This window comes from Pseudopodoces humilis, chromosome 9 (genome assembly GCF_049639895.1).
Source record: "Pseudopodoces humilis isolate 2021_Gansu_Grassland_sample_001 chromosome 9, ASM4963989v1, whole genome shotgun sequence".
Classification (NCBI taxonomy): domain Eukaryota; kingdom Metazoa; phylum Chordata; class Aves; order Passeriformes; family Paridae; genus Pseudopodoces; species Pseudopodoces humilis.
The window spans coordinates 20,844,883-20,861,630 of record NC_142208.1 but is presented as its reverse complement, the minus strand read 5'-3'; positions in this window follow the sequence as shown (position 1 = coordinate 20,861,630).

Below are 16,748 nucleotides of genomic sequence, written 5' to 3'. Positions count from 1 at the left end.
CCTTTTTAGTGATGAATAAATGATGTAGGGGAATGTGTTTCTTAAACATTTAAAGCAAAAGAATTGTTACAATATGGGCAACTTCCAGTAACACAGAACTGGGGCTGGAAATGACTACATACCTTTGACTGGCTGATGTGCAGCATTGATGTGGGCAATACATAGATCCTTCTCCATCAAGAAAGATACTACTGGCTGAAGGAATTGTATTTTTCACTGATAACCAATTTATGTTCCATTACTTTCAGGGACTATGAAGTGTTGTCTGGCATTTTTAGTATACTTTTATCTTTAACATTGTTTCTCTTAGACTTCCATTGCACTTACCTAAGGGCAGAAATTACCTGTGCTGTGATTATGTAAATACACAGAAGATGCTTCTCCCCTTCTCTCTTTTCTTCTGCCTTAAACTCTTAGATTTAGATGGACTCCCTACTTCACTTTTTTTTTAGGTTTTTTCTTTCCTGTAAAACTTTGATGTATATGTGCAGAGATTTGCCAAGCACTCTTTCTGCTTTGCTAAGATAGAGAAGTCCAGATAGGCTTTATTTATTAATTTCAAGCCTTACTCCAGAGTTTGAGTGATACAACTCACTCTCCAGAAGGCCAGCTCCCAGGACATGCAGGAAGAAGTATTGCTGTGAGTGAGAAATGTGCTCTGTAAACAGGGATGAACTACCCATAGGATCATGGCTCCTAGGCTTTCAAATGGTTTGAAGACCTGTGGCCACTTTGTCCATTCTTGCCAGTTAGTTATTCACATGTTCTGGATATGTTATTGTTTTTGCTCCTCTGAACATTGTGAGCATAACGCAGTTATTTCTGGTGTACTGTACAAAGTTGTTCAGTAGAAAAATTCCATTCCAGAACTACTAAAAGCAAACAGGAGACATGACTTGAAACTGCCTCAACCAAACAGCTCAGCAGCACCTGTCAAAACATATCGTGCAGGCATCTCATTTAATGCTGGATGACTAAGCCATGGAAAAGCAATTGCCTAAGCAGTGGTCCTCCATAGGAAGTACTGTGCTTTTAAAATAAAAAACAAAAGCAATTCCGGGCTTCAGACCACTCTGTGGTAGAGGATGCACAGCTTGATGTTTGGGGTGCTTAGTGCTTTTCAATTGCTCCTCTGCCCTGACTCAACTCAGTAACACTTGGCTGCAGTTTAACAGGAGCTGATAAACTGCTCTGAGTATTTTCTGCATGTCTAAGGACGGTTTGTCAGCAGTTGTCATTTCTCTGACATGAATCATTACAAGAAGCTACCTCTGAAAGAGCCTCCCCTTCCTAATTTTCTAGATACTTCTCATGCATAGATATAATACAGAAGAATAGAATTAAAAACATTTCTAGTTTAATGAAAAGCTAGAATGATTTTTTGGGCTTTTTTTCTGCAGCAAAATGGTGCCTGGTTCAGAACTGTTTGACTACCTTGGTGGAAGAAAGTCTCTACTACATTACATCTTTTGCACAGTTCTAGGTTAACCTAGGTCGTTCCATTGGGTAATTCAGAGTTTGTTACTAATCATAGTTTGCTGTATTTCTGTTGCTTTATTATGTTTCAAACAAGACCACAGTGCAGGAGAAATGTCCTGCTTATCCAGTATATTTGTGCTTCAGGTTCAGAGGTTTTATGTCATTTATTTTATTAATCCAAGGCAAATGTTGGTTGGATTTAGTATAGAAAACATATTACAATAACTGCCTCTGGATCAAGAACAGTGCAGTAGCTCTGTGGAACATAAGTTATATGATAAAAGGCATTTGGGGTAGGGTAGATGTGTGTAGGAATAAAAACAGAGATAGAAGAAAATGCCATTTTGACATACAGAATCTGAGACTTGGATTTAATCCCCTTGGCACCAAGCTATGAAGGGCTAGTGGGATTTCTTTGAAACCAAGATAAGAGCAATGCCTTTGGAATTGCAGAGAGGAGCACAGAAAATTGGTACTAACCTATAAAAATATTTCAGTTTGAATTTCATTAAACAAAGATTTCAGCTTTTAAAATTTTTTTGGTACCTTTTAAATGCAAAACAAATTTTTTTTGTGTTCTCATGTTGGTTTCTTTGGAAAAAGTAAATGGCATCTTCTAACAGCAGGGTTTTCTACCCCAGCATGTTTTTAAATTTCAAAATACTGTGAAAAAGAAAGTGCTTTCCACTTAGCATAAATTCTATACTGGGGAATACAACTGACCTTCCCCCATTACCAAGCCCCATCTCCAGCTGCAGACACAGAATTGTGTTATGGATTTATGCTATATAACACCTTATTCATAATTAGGCTGCTTTTCCCATCTCAGTTTAAAGATGAATTAAAATGCAGACAAAGTTAAAGAGTAAATTTACAAGTCATTTCAAAACTATGGATGCTTCTGGGTTTTTTTTCAGTTCTAGATTCTTTTTTAACAGAGATTTTCTATTTTCCTTTCTGAAGGGGCTCAAAAGTGCTAAGACTCATTACATCCATTTATTTTATTTTTTTTAAAGTACAGTTACAACACTTACATAGGGGTAGCGTATGCCAAACGACAGAAAACCTATGTGCATTTACTGAGCCTTGAGGCCAGAAGCTCATTGGGTAGAGTCACAGTAAGGGATCATAGATCGTCTATAACATTCCTCCAGCATTTCAGTTCTTGCTGAGCTAAATGACACACACTGTTGAAATCCCTTTATGTAACACTTAACAGTAGAATTTTTAGCAACCCACAGAAATATTTTGCCCTAATCTACAGATTAGGACCAAGAAAAACTAAAAAAGCTTTACTAGTAGCATCTGGGGAGACATTTTAGAGATGATTCCAGCAACAGATGATGGAAGTTGCCCCACATGTCAGGGAGATCATCTTGTCTTTTCAAAAATCTGAGAAGCACAGGGCATGAGTCGAGTACATCCCCTGCATAGGGCAGCATCATGTGGCTTGTAGCACTGAGCTCTCTGTGCCTCCATCTTTCCAACCAAGATGGGGATAAACCTCTCTCTTGCAGATAGTGTAATTACAGAATGTTCTTAGAAACTGAAACGAGTGCCAGTGCCTCCCAAAACTCTATGAGATGCATGTAGTAACTCATGTTACTGGCTTATTTCAAAATGATGGCCCAGTCCTTATTTATTGCATCTGGCATTCCAATGTTACATAAGTAACTATTTGCAAACCTCCAGCTGACAAGCAGAAGGTGTCTTTCATGGTTATCTTATTTTTTTCTTGTTACCACATTAATTAACTCCCATAAACCTCCCTTAGACTGTCTCATTATTGAGGAGTACATCCATTTGTGGCATACACATATAAAGAGCTTAAAAAATACCAAAAAAAATCATTCCATAATAAGCTGGGCACCTTCAAAAGCCTATTAGACTATCAGCTGTAGGAGTCTCATTACAGGATAATCAGCTGCATCTGGATATTCCTCACAAGCAAATTAAGAAAGCATTTTAAAAAGTAGTGCTTAAGATGAATTCATCCCTTTTGGCAGCTGCATAATCATCTGGGAAGCCATGTAACCCTTTCCTTGCACCTTATGAATGGAATCCACAGAGCCAATGTTAAAACACATTGGCAGACCTACAAATGTGACCAGGAGAAACGGAGTATTTCTGCATCAGCCATGATGTGCAGCTTGGATGGTGGTTTTTAGTTTTGGTTTGGTGCTACTCAGTTTTTAAAAGAACAAGGCCTGTTATATTGCACACCCCAGGAGAGGCACAAAAGACATAAGCAAGCTGGATTGATCAGCATGTGGCAGTTCTGCTCCAGTCAAAAAGCAAATAAATATACTGAAATGTAACTAGGATAAGTCAAATATACACCACAATTACATGGCTCATGGTAGGCAGAGTCCAGAAGTGTATTTTTGCATTGTAACATTTCCTGTATTCAAAAAGCAAATTCTTTTCTTATAATTGCATTTTTGAGATGTAATTAGATGGCTTCAAAATACCTTTTTTTTCTACAACAACACTTTTTTTGAAAGTCAAGTATCCTTTTTTACTAATTGACTTATGGAGGAACTGAACAGAACAGTATTACTATCAAAATACAGTAACAACACTTGATACTCCCTGCCCAGTAGTTAAGGAAGCAGAAGGAAGGAGAAACTGTACAATGAAATTAAATTCTTGAATTGAATTTAATGAATTTGGTGCTGTCTTAAGTAGTGCACATAGTTAATTTTGTCTTTTAAAATCTATTTGCATTTTAAAAAATTAACATTTAATCAGATAAACCATGACACCCCTACACACACACACACACACAAACCAAAAGTAAGACCCAGAGTGGGAGCCAAGTGCCTTGACCATGCTGCCCTTGCAACTCTGCTCCCTTCACCTTTGTGGGACCTGCTGGCTGGAGGAAGCAGCACTGCTGCACAGCAGGAGCTTGGGAAGAACCACCTGAGACAAAATCTGCAGGTGACTCAAGTGTACAAGGTGCTACAGGCAGTGATTGCAGGGCTACTCCTAGCTGCACAATCTGTTTTTTCTGTCCCAGAAGTCCTACAAATGCCCTTTTCCATCTACAGAAACAAAGCAACCACCTGTCAACATAAGTTCTCAATCACAGAGGACTGGGGTTCCTCCAGCACCTCCGACAAATCTATCACAGCTGGATGTTGTTGCAGATTAAATTTCAGCTGGTTTAAGGTGCAGTTACACAGCTCAGGAATGGTGTCTCCTGGACAAGCAGATGCACAAACAGTAATTGTGTGACTGTATGAGCCATGGATGGATCTGCCACCTGATGCTTCAAATTCTACTGCACCTTGCCCATTGCTACTTCCCACATGATTGCTGGATGCTGTTGGGAATCTTTTGGGTGAGAGCCTGATGCTCCAGCCTTTGGGCTCAGTTGCCTCCCCAGGAAGCACCTGCAGTGCCCAGCAGTGCCCCTGTCCTGTGGCCGGACTGCCCAGGAGTCAGAGGCATAAAGGGCACAGGGAGCCATGGCTGGACCAGGACAGCACAACCAAAAGGCAAACAGCTGAGTTGGCTGTTACTTTCTTTGAATAAGGATGGGGCTAAGAGGAATCTGACCTATGGAACAAGCTTCATGGCCTGTTTTTTCCCAGAAGGTCCTATATTTTAAAAATCCTCTAGTGGTGCGTTATAAGGCTCTGACACCAATGCCGACCACAGTACAACTTTACAGAAACCAGGTTGGCCTCAGACTGTGCAGAGTAACAAAAGATAGAAATAAGAGCATTGTGGAAGAATTCTGGAACTGTACCAACTGCTTGGAAAAAAGAGATTCAGATTTCACCTAATGTCTAGAACAAGATTATCCCTCCTTACCACAGCAATGTAAGCCTAGAGCAGATGCTGGAATTCAAAATTCTGCAGCAGCTGAAAGCAGATCTAGGTCCCCAGCAGGTAAAATGCTGGACTTGCCAGCACTGTTTTCTTTTTCTGGCTTCTGCTGCTCCTGCCAGTAGCTGCAGTTGTGCTGAAAAGTTATTTTAAAAGGTCAGAGATAAAGATAGTTGGACATGGATTTGCAATCCTGAACACATGCAGTATCTGAGAAGATGATCTGATCTCATATTCTGGTTCAGTCCTTTTATAGTTAATCTCCTCATTTTCCAACTGTGTAGGAATTGTACATTTTGGCTAATCCTCGTATGCCTCTGGTGGTTGGAGTTTTTTCCATTGACAGCAGTTCATCAGTACAGCTCAACAAAATCACTGTAAGCTGTCAAACAGAAGACAAATGAGAGCTTAGAAAATAGAATACTCGCTGAACTGAGACAACACTTCAGCGCCGACAATGATGATGGCAGGGGAGCAGGGACTATCTAGTTATAATTGCCAATTTAGCAACAGCTGAGCCTGTACTTATCTGAATTAGTACTTCTACTAAATTCATGATGTTTTTGTCCTGTGCTAAGCCTTGATGTTAGCAGACATAATGCAAATGCAGTGTTCCAGGGATAACTCCTGTCTCAAAAGCAGCAGGATATTGTTAGTCTAAGGTCTGAGTAATAAGGGAAGATCTCTTTTTTCCCTTATGTGGGTACCTGCTGTTGAGCTGAGATTTTTTGAATCTGCCTGCAAGCCTCAAGGTGATGAACATGCACTACTTTTTTTCAGTAGATGTTTGTTCTAGCCTTCACCTTTTTCTGTAAGCCTAAAATACGAATTTATTTTGTTTTAAACTTGCATTTCAGGTTTGTGAAGTCTTGTCTGAGTAGCAGTTATCTTCAGATTGTACCTCATAAATCCAGCATTCTGCTTCATCATGAAGGGGTTGCCACTAAACACTGGTGGCTTATTCTACCAAGGATAGGTGATTTGTGGGAGGTAATTACTGTTTAGCCTCTTGATATGCTCTCTCATCAGAAGATGCTTCAAATTAATGAAGTGTTAAAAGGATGTATAAAAATATGCAAAGCCCATTCCTCAGAAATAAATTTTGCTCCAGTGCTCCAAAGTGCAAACAAGGGGAGTAGCAAAAAAATATGTGCCTGTCCTTTTAAATGAAGAATGGCGTCTCAGGGAAATTGATATGAAATCATTCTCATAACTAAAAATATTAATCAAGTATAATATTAGGTGCATTGATGATGTGAGAATTCTGAAATTAAAATTGGAGTATTCAAGAATAGGAGATAGCAAGAAACTGGAGTAAGAAACAAATCTTTCCACCTTTCCTGTACAGACATCCATGTACTGTGATGCATTTTGGGACCGGAACCTTCTAAGAGTCTTCCAACCCCCATTACATACAAGAGAAACAATGCTTTTCTCCAAGCTGACAGTTATTTTAGTCCCATAAATAGCTTGCTGTAAATTACGCCACAGAACAATAAAATTGCAGGGATGACACAAAAATCAGCTATATGATACAGAAAAACAACAGAAAAATTTGTCTTCAGCTGAAATTTGAAATGTTGCAAACCAATGTACTACATCTGAAAAGGCTTTGACAGGCCTCTCAGCAGTGCAGCTGTGGTTTCCTTTCCTACCATGTATTCTCTAAGTCATGGCTGCAGGCCTTTGTTGTTCCAGTATGGGTAGCATGTCGTTCTATTAGGAACAGCAAGATGAACGACACAGACTCTCTCATGAGTCAATCAGGAGAATTTCCTCTTAGTTTATTGCTTCAGGTCTTTTTTATAGACCGATACGTGAAAAGTACAGAAAAGAAACTCTTACTGGTTAGTAAACTAACACATCACCATCATTGGTCAGTGGGGCACACCACCCCTCGACCTTCTCTTGCCAGAAAACAAGGAACAGACAAACAGCACCTGCAAGGCTGTTTTCTGTCTCTGAGGATTGTTTTAAATCCTCCTCATAATTTCCCAGGCTACTTTCTCAGGCAAGACTGAGAAAGCTATGCAGCCTGCTATTCCACAGGTACTATGCTGCCTGCTTCAGAATTAGCATCCATAGTAGCACATTTGGTTTGCAGTGTGGATATGAGGCAGATGATATGAAAGGGTCAGTGTGGTCTGGACAGTGCCTGTGGTCTGAAGCATTAATATTTGATGCAGCTTTGACCAAATTTGCTGCACTGGAGCTCACGTGGTGTGTGGGAGGGGCAGAGGCTGGCAGCACATTCTGTCTGTCAAAGGCTTGACTCAGGCAGCTGCCTAGTCCAGCTTCAAAAGCAGCTGTTTGTGTACAGATTTCACTCTCATATCGCTAAGTCATAGAAATCTGTGCCATAATAGTGTTCAGGATTGCAAATAGGGCTGTACATTCACGTCTAATGCTGTTACTTATGTAACTGCTACTTCAAAATTAAAGGAGGCTTTAGATTTGCAAGGTTGAATTTAGCAGTGAATGAAGAAAGATGCTGGAACAACAGATTCATTTACTCTTTTCATGCGTGTGTAACATCATATTAGACTTCCCATAAATCTGCATGGGCAGGGGCATGGTTTAAGCTGAGCCAGGGTACTAATGCTTTATACTGTCCTTCCTGGCAGCAGTTACTTGAGTTGCCCATTCCCATCTCCTGACTGAGGCCCAGTAATGTGAGGTGGGTGGCTGGAAAGGAGGATGCAGATACACACCTGGTCCTCCTGATATAGCCATGAGACTCATGCAGTCACTAGTGAAACCACCCTTCAGTCTCAGCCCTCCTCACTTTTTCCTTTGCTGCCAGATTCAGATTATTTATTATAGCTGTGTGAGTGTGAATCTGACCCGTTTGCCATGACAGGCTGTGGCAGAGAAGGTCAGAACAAAGCTGAGCAAGGAAGCTTGAGCTTTCTCAGTCCTGCTCTTTAAGATTCAAGAAACATCACTTCAAACTTGCATCTGGGTAGTCAGCAGGGATAAGTGCAGGTCTAAGGCCATTCAAGCTGACAAATCTCTGACTCATCTCTCATCTCTACTGGGGTGATAACACTTTGCCTACTACTGAGGCCTTTGAAATAAAAAACGGACAAAGGAAAGACAAAAGGGAATTTAACAAAATGTCATAATTAATTCAACAACATTTTAAATCACCAACTGCAGTGTTATTCAATTCTGGTGAATGGAAAATTAAATAAGTAAATTTTTTTTCGAATCTCAAAGAGCAATTATTCAACTGAAAGCTCAAAAGTTCAGATCAATCTTCAGAGAGGTATATTTCTAATGGACAGGATTTCTCTCAAGCCAAGAACATTCATTATCTCTGCAATGTTCTTTTCAAGCTTACAGCTCTGGAGAGTGCAATTTATTCATCTGTCAGATTTTATGCACTTCTTGCCAGGGTATCATTTATATATTATTTCTCCAAACCAGAAAAAATATTTTTAGAAAGAGAGAGCAAGCAGAATAAAACCTTTAAATACAAATCAGCTGATTCAGAACCCTTCTCCATTTTCTATCTCCTTCAACCACATTGCCTTGTATTTACCCTTAAGTTAAACCAGTCAGATGAGCTTTTGCTCTCTGACAGAATTACAGAAAACAGGATAAGCAGTTTATCCTTTCGATGTGTGAACAAGGCATCTCTTCCAAGCAGATGTATTAGCGAGTCACCACAGCAGGTGCAGCCCAGCGACGCTCACATCCAGCAGAAAAGTCTGACCCAGGGGAAAAAGGAAGGTCCTGCTGCATGGCAAAGCACAGGGAAGGGGCCTGTGGCTCTGTAATTCTATTCTTCATTCACTGTGCAAAGTGTGCAGTTAATGAGGTACTGCTGACAATTTCTCTTCTTGCACTCTGTCCTAAGGCTCATTCTGGTCCTCTTCCTCAGCACTCACGTGCCTGCATGCATCTACACATTCTCACATTCCCCCATTGCTAAGTCTTGAGCCAAGAGAAGGCTGTTTGTTTTGGAAGGCACATGTGCAGGATCCATTCCATTCAAGGCTGTGTCAGCCTTAAGTGACAGAGCTCTGCAAGGTGATGTTTCCTCCTCCTCATCCTCTACTTCCACCTGGCACAGGAATGCTGCTATCCCCACCTGGTTGCCTGGTAATTCCTTTAATAAGACCACATTTCCAATTGCTAAGATTAGTACAAACACCATGCTCTGTGGCCCCACTGAGCAACTATGGGAAGTTTCCTCTGTCATAGTTTGGACATTTAATGGATAACGGTAGCAGATCTCTGACAGTCTTACAGTTTGAAGCAGGGAATTGAAAATTAGGTGGTAGAGCAGACTTCAGATTGATTGAAGTGGTGTGTTTTGTGAATTGTATGAGGAATCTTCCAAACACCCTGAAAATTTGAATGCTGAAGCTGCTTAGGTGGGATTGGGTGAAACTGAACTGCAATTTCCCAAGGGTTTGGGTTTTTTTTAAGGGCCACATTAAGAGAAGAGATGGATCTTATCACCTTATCGCCACCTGCAGTGCTGTATGGCTGGATCTGAAAGCAAAAAGGCCGTCCTCCACAGTTCTCGGTGACTTCCCTGCTTATCCTATCCTACTCCAAGGCAAAAGATAAAATATGGCTTCAGCAACACCTGTAATGAAGGAAGGACAAAGAGGTTGGGGACCGAGCAGACATTGAGAAAAGTTCCTGAGAGCTGGTGGGCATTATTCTGCGACAGAGAGCCCGAGAGCTGCAGGAGGGTGTGGGCTCTAGGGGTATGCTTGGTCACACAAGGGCTGAAGCAGGCAGGTGACAAATGGGTGAGGAGATAAGCGTTGAGTCCGGCCGGAGGAGAAGGACGTGGATCGGAGGCGGGGAAGGGATGCTCGAGAAGACAGTGGGTCTGTCACCATCCGAGGCTGGAGCGAGTGCGTGCCTCGGGCTTTCGGTGCTCCAGCCCGGGGCAGTGGCAGTGCTGGGCGCTTATCGCACGGCCACACGCGTCCTGCCCGTGACGGGCCCGTGGCTGTCCCCCGCCCGATAAGGCGCGTGGTGTCACCAGGTACCACTGAGTGAAAGCTGTCCCGCACTGACCCTTTTCCCTTTTCTCTCCCTTGAACCTGGCAATTTCACCTCCCAGTCTGCGCTACGAGCACGTTACCATCATGGCCCCATTACGCCAAAGGCCGGGACAGACCAGAGCCCTTCTGTGTTTTCCTCAGCCCCCTGTGCGCCACTGTCCCTCCAACCCGCTCCGTAGGCAGAACTGCTGCTGTTCGCCTGCGTGTCCCTGCAGCGGCAGCAGTGCCCCAGCACAGCCTCCAAGCGGCGGATCCAGGCGATGGCAGCGCCGCGGCCCGGCCCGGGGCAGTTCTGCCCTCAGGGAACGGGGCGGGCGCAGGGCAGAGCCGCGGCTGCGCTCGGTGCCGCCTCACACGGCCCCGGGAACTCACGGGCACCCCGCACCCACAGAGCTGACAAACGGAGCCCCGTGAGGAGAAGGCAGGGCCGGGGCCGCCCCGCGGGCCGGGCCCGGGAAAGCCCGGGAGAGCCCCGGGCTGAAGGGCACGGGCAGCTTCGGAGCTGCTGCCGATAAGGACATCACGGCCTCCGGCCCCTTAGAAAATACACACCGGGACTAGTTCTGCGATTTAAAAGTGATTTATTTTCTCCTATTAAGCATTTAAGGTTCCGTTTGGGTTTTTATCTGTAGAATCGTACAAACACGATTTTCCTCAGCGGAACGAAGGAAATAATTTTCATGCATAACGGTGAGGTGCATAACTCTTCACATTGTTACAGGGAAGAACAGCAAACCTTGTATCGTATAGCACCAAGAAGAATTTTAATTGCAGTGTGAAAGGAAGGTACCATCAAAGCTTCTTGTAAAGCTTCATGGTAAATCATTTAGGCTGACGTTTTTACTCTGAAGTATATGCTCTTTTCCAAGCAACGAAAATTAAGCTTCTCATTAAAAAATTAAAATATACCTGTTTAAAAACTTTACAGTTTCTAAAAATTAAGATATTAAATGTTACTTATTTTCTTGCATAGCATATTTTGAACTTTGAAACAGATAAGTAAGTCTAACAAAAAAAAAAAAACCCAACCCCAAAAAATTAACTCTGCCTTTCCTAGTCTTCCCTTACTCTAACCTGGTCAAACAGCAGGAAATAATTATTGAATATATAGGACTACATCATAAACTTGAACATTCCTATGAAAATTTAAGCCTACAGTCCTGCTCCTTTATTTATTACTATAAAAATGGCACTAAAGAGTTCAAAATTTACTGTCCAATAAGTCACTTCTACTTGACTTTCAAAAAATATTTTCAGAAGTGCCAGCTCTAAAGACTCAAAAAGCAACCCAAAAATTCATACTTCAGGTCTTCCACTCTCTTGCATCATCATAAATAAAACACTCAGTTCTGCTGTTCATTTTGAAGATGAAGAACTAGATGTGACAAGCAATTTCAAATACTTACACACATCCATTACCTGCAGGGCCAGGTAACTGGTTGGAAATAGCACTAATTAATGCATTATAAATACTGCAAAAGAGGAGATGTAATTAAACTTCTTTTTTGACAAGAAAAAGGTAGTAACATGTAACATTAAATCAAACCAAAGGAAAGAGCTATTGAGTAAGGAGATTCAATTTGATGTAGTTGCTGCTCAAGAACAGAACTTCTCGGCTCACCCAAAGTATCCAAGATTGCAAAGGGCCAGTAAAAGGCAGGATCGCTCTCCTCTCCTGATGGCTTTGGCCATTCTTACTTTAAGGACCAGGAAGAAACATCACACATATTGCCAGGTTGCAATATTGGGGGTCTGTGGGTGTTGTAGAGCTCTCCATTCTCATTGCAGCCCCCCAAACTGCGCACTCTCTCCTGCAATACCAGAGCACCGGGGCTGTGCACGGTGTTGCCAGGACATTTCTGGTATGGCTGCTGGGGGCACCTCAGCATGTTCAGTGTACCACAAATTACCACCAGCCTAAGCAGGATAGTTTAAGTTCACTCACTGTGCTATACCTTATTGTCTTATTTATCATACACATAAATCCACACTAGGCTTTCATTTTGAGTTGCAGTCCATTTTTTGAACAATTGCCTCTGCCGAGCTGCTCAACAATCAGATCCATTAAATCTTTCCACACAGTTTTGACAAGTTGTATTATTTACTTCAGTTTAAGAAAAAGTGCCAGATTCATTACACTACAAATGCATACTTCACAAAAGTAGACAGGCATTATTGTTTTGCTTGCATGGTGTATGGTGGCTCGGGGGGATTAGCAATGCAGCTCCTCTGGCATCTTTGTAACACATCTCTGTCACAGATCTCTGTGACACCAAATTAAAGCTCAGTCCAATAGTCTAAGGAACTATGGGACTCTGATTATTTCTATCCAAGAAATAATGTATCTATCTACATAGATATTTGTGTAATATTTCTATCCAGTATGGGAATCTCAGATCAAAACAAAAACATGAACGTTACAAGACTCCCAGGACTATTAACTGTTCCAAAAGTAATTATTTTAAATGACTAGCCAAGATTTTATGCCAAAACCATTGTTAAGATATACATATTTCATAATCTAGGGGTATCAATATACTACAAGGCAACACATTTACTCTAGCTGTCAGGCCAGCTTAAGGATTTAGTTATCAATTATCTCAACTGCCTTTATTTTTTGGTGTCTGTTGGGTAGAGAATGTAGAGCTAATAAAGTCAATGAGAAATTCTGATAATTTTATTCCGTTGCTTTCAAAGAAACTTAGGACTGTTTAGACACTACAATTTGTCCTGAAATTACGGTCTTGTCTTCACTCTAAATTACTCAATTCAACATTTAAAAAAGCCTAACACATATTATTGGTTGTACAGCGCCACAGTTGTGCATTGGTAGTTTACACAGTAACACATGACCCCATTTCCCAGGAATTTATAATTTTTACACAATGACATGACAGACACATGATTTTCAGACAAGAAGTGCAAAATGGCATGCAACTTATATGCATTATCTTCCATTTCAACATTATTTTTATGAAGTGGCTCACTTCATACAAGTGTGGGCCAGCACCCCAGCTCACACTTACGCTTTGTATACATTGAGCTTAATACAATCTTCTGCATTTTCACATTCATAGTATCTTTAAACTAACAATTACTGACATTTAAATTCAAGTGGACAATCCAAACTACAAGCATTCTTTATATATGCATTCTTCAAGTTACACAGAGCCTACAAGCTATTTCACTCTTAAATATTCTACTCTTCCTACTTCCAGGAAAAGGCTGCATAAGGTACATTTTTCTTAGCTTATTCACAGCAATAGAATCATGTTGTGCATACATCAGCAGATGTCTCCTGCTGCAGTTGAGTAGCACCTGCTTTCAAATTATTTCTGCAATAGTTTTACTTGCTTAAATCTCCCACTTTGCTGAGCTCCAGCAGCAGTCCAGGATGGCCCTCCAGGCTTGGACATACTGTAGGTGCCATCTTTTTTTAATTTCATGGGTAAAGCTTTCCAGGATTAGAAGATAAGTTCTAATCACAGAAAAAATATCCTAGGGCACACACATGCTGCCTGCACAGGGTGCGTGCCAGTTCTAAAGGGACACCAGTGACAGGTGGGGCTGATGTGACAATGGCAGTATCTGCTCACCTCACCTTGGCCAGGGAGAAGCCACACAAGGTGAGGCAGCTGTCTCTGCCTTTGAAGGTGACACACGGAGTAGAACTAAGCAACCAGCTTGTGGAGATGACAGATCCAGTTATACATACAGATTCCTGTGTTCCTAAATTACATTTAATGCTGCAGAATTGTCATTGTTAACTTTATCTTCCTACAATCTTAGCTGGAAATAATCTGTGAACAGAATTATTTGCATAGATTTTTTTTCAGACTCTTGAAACTTATGCCTTAATACGTATGTGCCAGTGAACGATATGGGTATCTCCCAGTCAAAACAAATAATTTAACTTAGAGTAACGGGTTTAAGGAAATTGGTTGTTAGAAACACTTCTATTCCTCTGGCCCTGCAGAATTGTTAGCAGGCTGAAAGTTACTGCAATGACAACAGGATAAAGTGAGGAGGTGTTGAACTTTTTGACAGCTGACTGACTCCAGAGCACTGATTCACATACATGCACAAATAATCATTTGGGTTGAAATCTGTCCTGCTAAACTTATTTCATTCCAAAGCCAGTTGGAAAGTTTAAAAAAGATTAAGTGAACCATTTTTGAGCACTATTACTGTGAAATGCTTGTGTATTTCTGGTGTTTTAAACTAGTTCCAACATTGCCTTATCAAGTGCACCACTTTTAGTACTATTGAGAAAATTTCTAAGATCTCTGTACAATAAAAGGCATCATATCTAAAATTTACATCTTCAAAGGGCTGCCTCAGTTTTCACTGACATTTGCACAACCCAGATGTCCTACATTCAATACCCCACAATAACATTTTTGCACATGCTCTAAAATTCACTATTAGCTCTTCTCTCCCTCCCATCATATGAGTCCTTCCTTTACAACAGACTTCATATAAAACATGCTTTTCTATACACAACACAGTGGTTAGTTAAAGTCACCAAAACATCAACCTCATTTCCATTTCCTATAAGACTCTTCCCTAGCCTGTTCTTCCCGCTTTCCAGGTTATTAACATAGGCTGAGGACCTCCTCATTCCCCTCTGTGGAACAACCTGTTCTGATTTTGTGTTCCCCATCAGAGCAGATGTGTGTTTGAGCCCACACATACCACAGAACACCCAGTTCCCTGTATGGGTGGAAGGGAGGACTGGAAAGAGTCCTGAGTTCCAGCTGCTGCTCCAGTGAAATTTTACATGCCATTGGTAGTCACTGGACAAGTACAATTCCTTGCATCCCCTTCTGAAAAGGAAGCTGAGCAGACAGTGAAAATCTATAACAGAAATCTGATGCAGAAGGAAGCACATGTAATACCCAGTAAAGTGATGGCAAATCCTCAGAAAGATGTAGATTTAAACTTGGATGCCTCTCTCTGAAGTTTCCCAAAGGCTAAGCCTGGTCACTTCCTTGCACTTGGAGCTGTGCATCTTCCCCCACCCATTCCACAGTCAAGGAATTTAACTGGGAATTTTGCACTGCACCACTAAAGACAGTGTTAAAAATTAACAGGCAAATGTTCATCAGTGTGATGTCTACATCCTTTAATGCTGCACTTGGGCTTAGAAATGTAATTTAGAAAGCCATAAATACTTTCAGTCTTAAATTCTGTTTAGATGCTTAACTTCAAATAAGTTGATTTAATTTTGGCAATCTCCTAGGCTTTTGGTCTTACACACTTTGTCCCTTTGAACTGCAATTCAAATTTCATCCGCTACTGCCATTATATTCTACCCACAGCACATACTGTAACTTACATTCTTTGAATGGTAAATAGAAGAGTTTCAAATAAAAGCCTTTCAGCAGGATCTACATAGGCCAGGCTTATTTTAAAATTATTGACTTTCTGATCCCTTCTGCCTTTAAAATACCCAGAGGTGCCTTGTATTAGCAACAATGTTGAAATACTGACTTGCAAACGAAGTATTTCAGAGCTGGATTTGAATATCACATTAGGTACGAGCTCAAGCAAAAGCCCCGGTGTCACAGTGGATGACCATGTCAGCTCAATGGTCACACACTGAAAAACCATGGGAAAAATGTACAAAAATGTAGAAGATAAAGGTTTTTCACTCTACAGCAGACCTAGCACAAAAGCATACTAACCAGTTAAGTATGAGAGAAAAGGTAAAATTCTGCTGATCCTGTTTTAAAACAAGAGCTAGATAATAATAAATAGAGTTTACAAGGTGTGTAATGCTTTCTCCAGATGCTACGATTGCACTGTAGAACACATTATCAACAAGGGCTGCTCACATCCAAAAACTTAAATAATCTGAATATGCTCAAGCAAGTTTTATGGCTAATAGTATTAGTTAAAGTAGATTAAGGATAACTTGATTTTTTGCAGGACAGTAAAGTCAGTAAGTCAAGATTTACACTGACCCCTAACAACTGGGAGTGGACAAAGCCCTGATGTTTGGGACAAGTAATTTTGCAGGTGGGCTGCTGGCGTCTTCTTTCTCCCCTGAGAGTACCAGCCACTCTTCCCAATGCCAAGGACAAAACCTGTCTCTCTTAATGCTGTCATGTATTACTTCAAGGAGCCCCCTCAGAAGAGTAGGAGGGCCTGCTGACTTGTATCTTTATGCTGTCAGAATTGGCGTTATTTACTACTTTAACAATCACACACTTCTAACCTTTTGAAAGGTAGTCTTTTGGTGTGCATAGAACAAAGAAAATGACCAGGCAAAGTAATTTTTCAAAAGCAACACTGTAAAGCTGCACTGGGCAAGATTCAGTCTGGCTGCAGTCATGCCCTAAATGTACAGTTTCAGATTTGATAATTAAAATTCTGTCTTGTGCAAATATTTCTACCTTC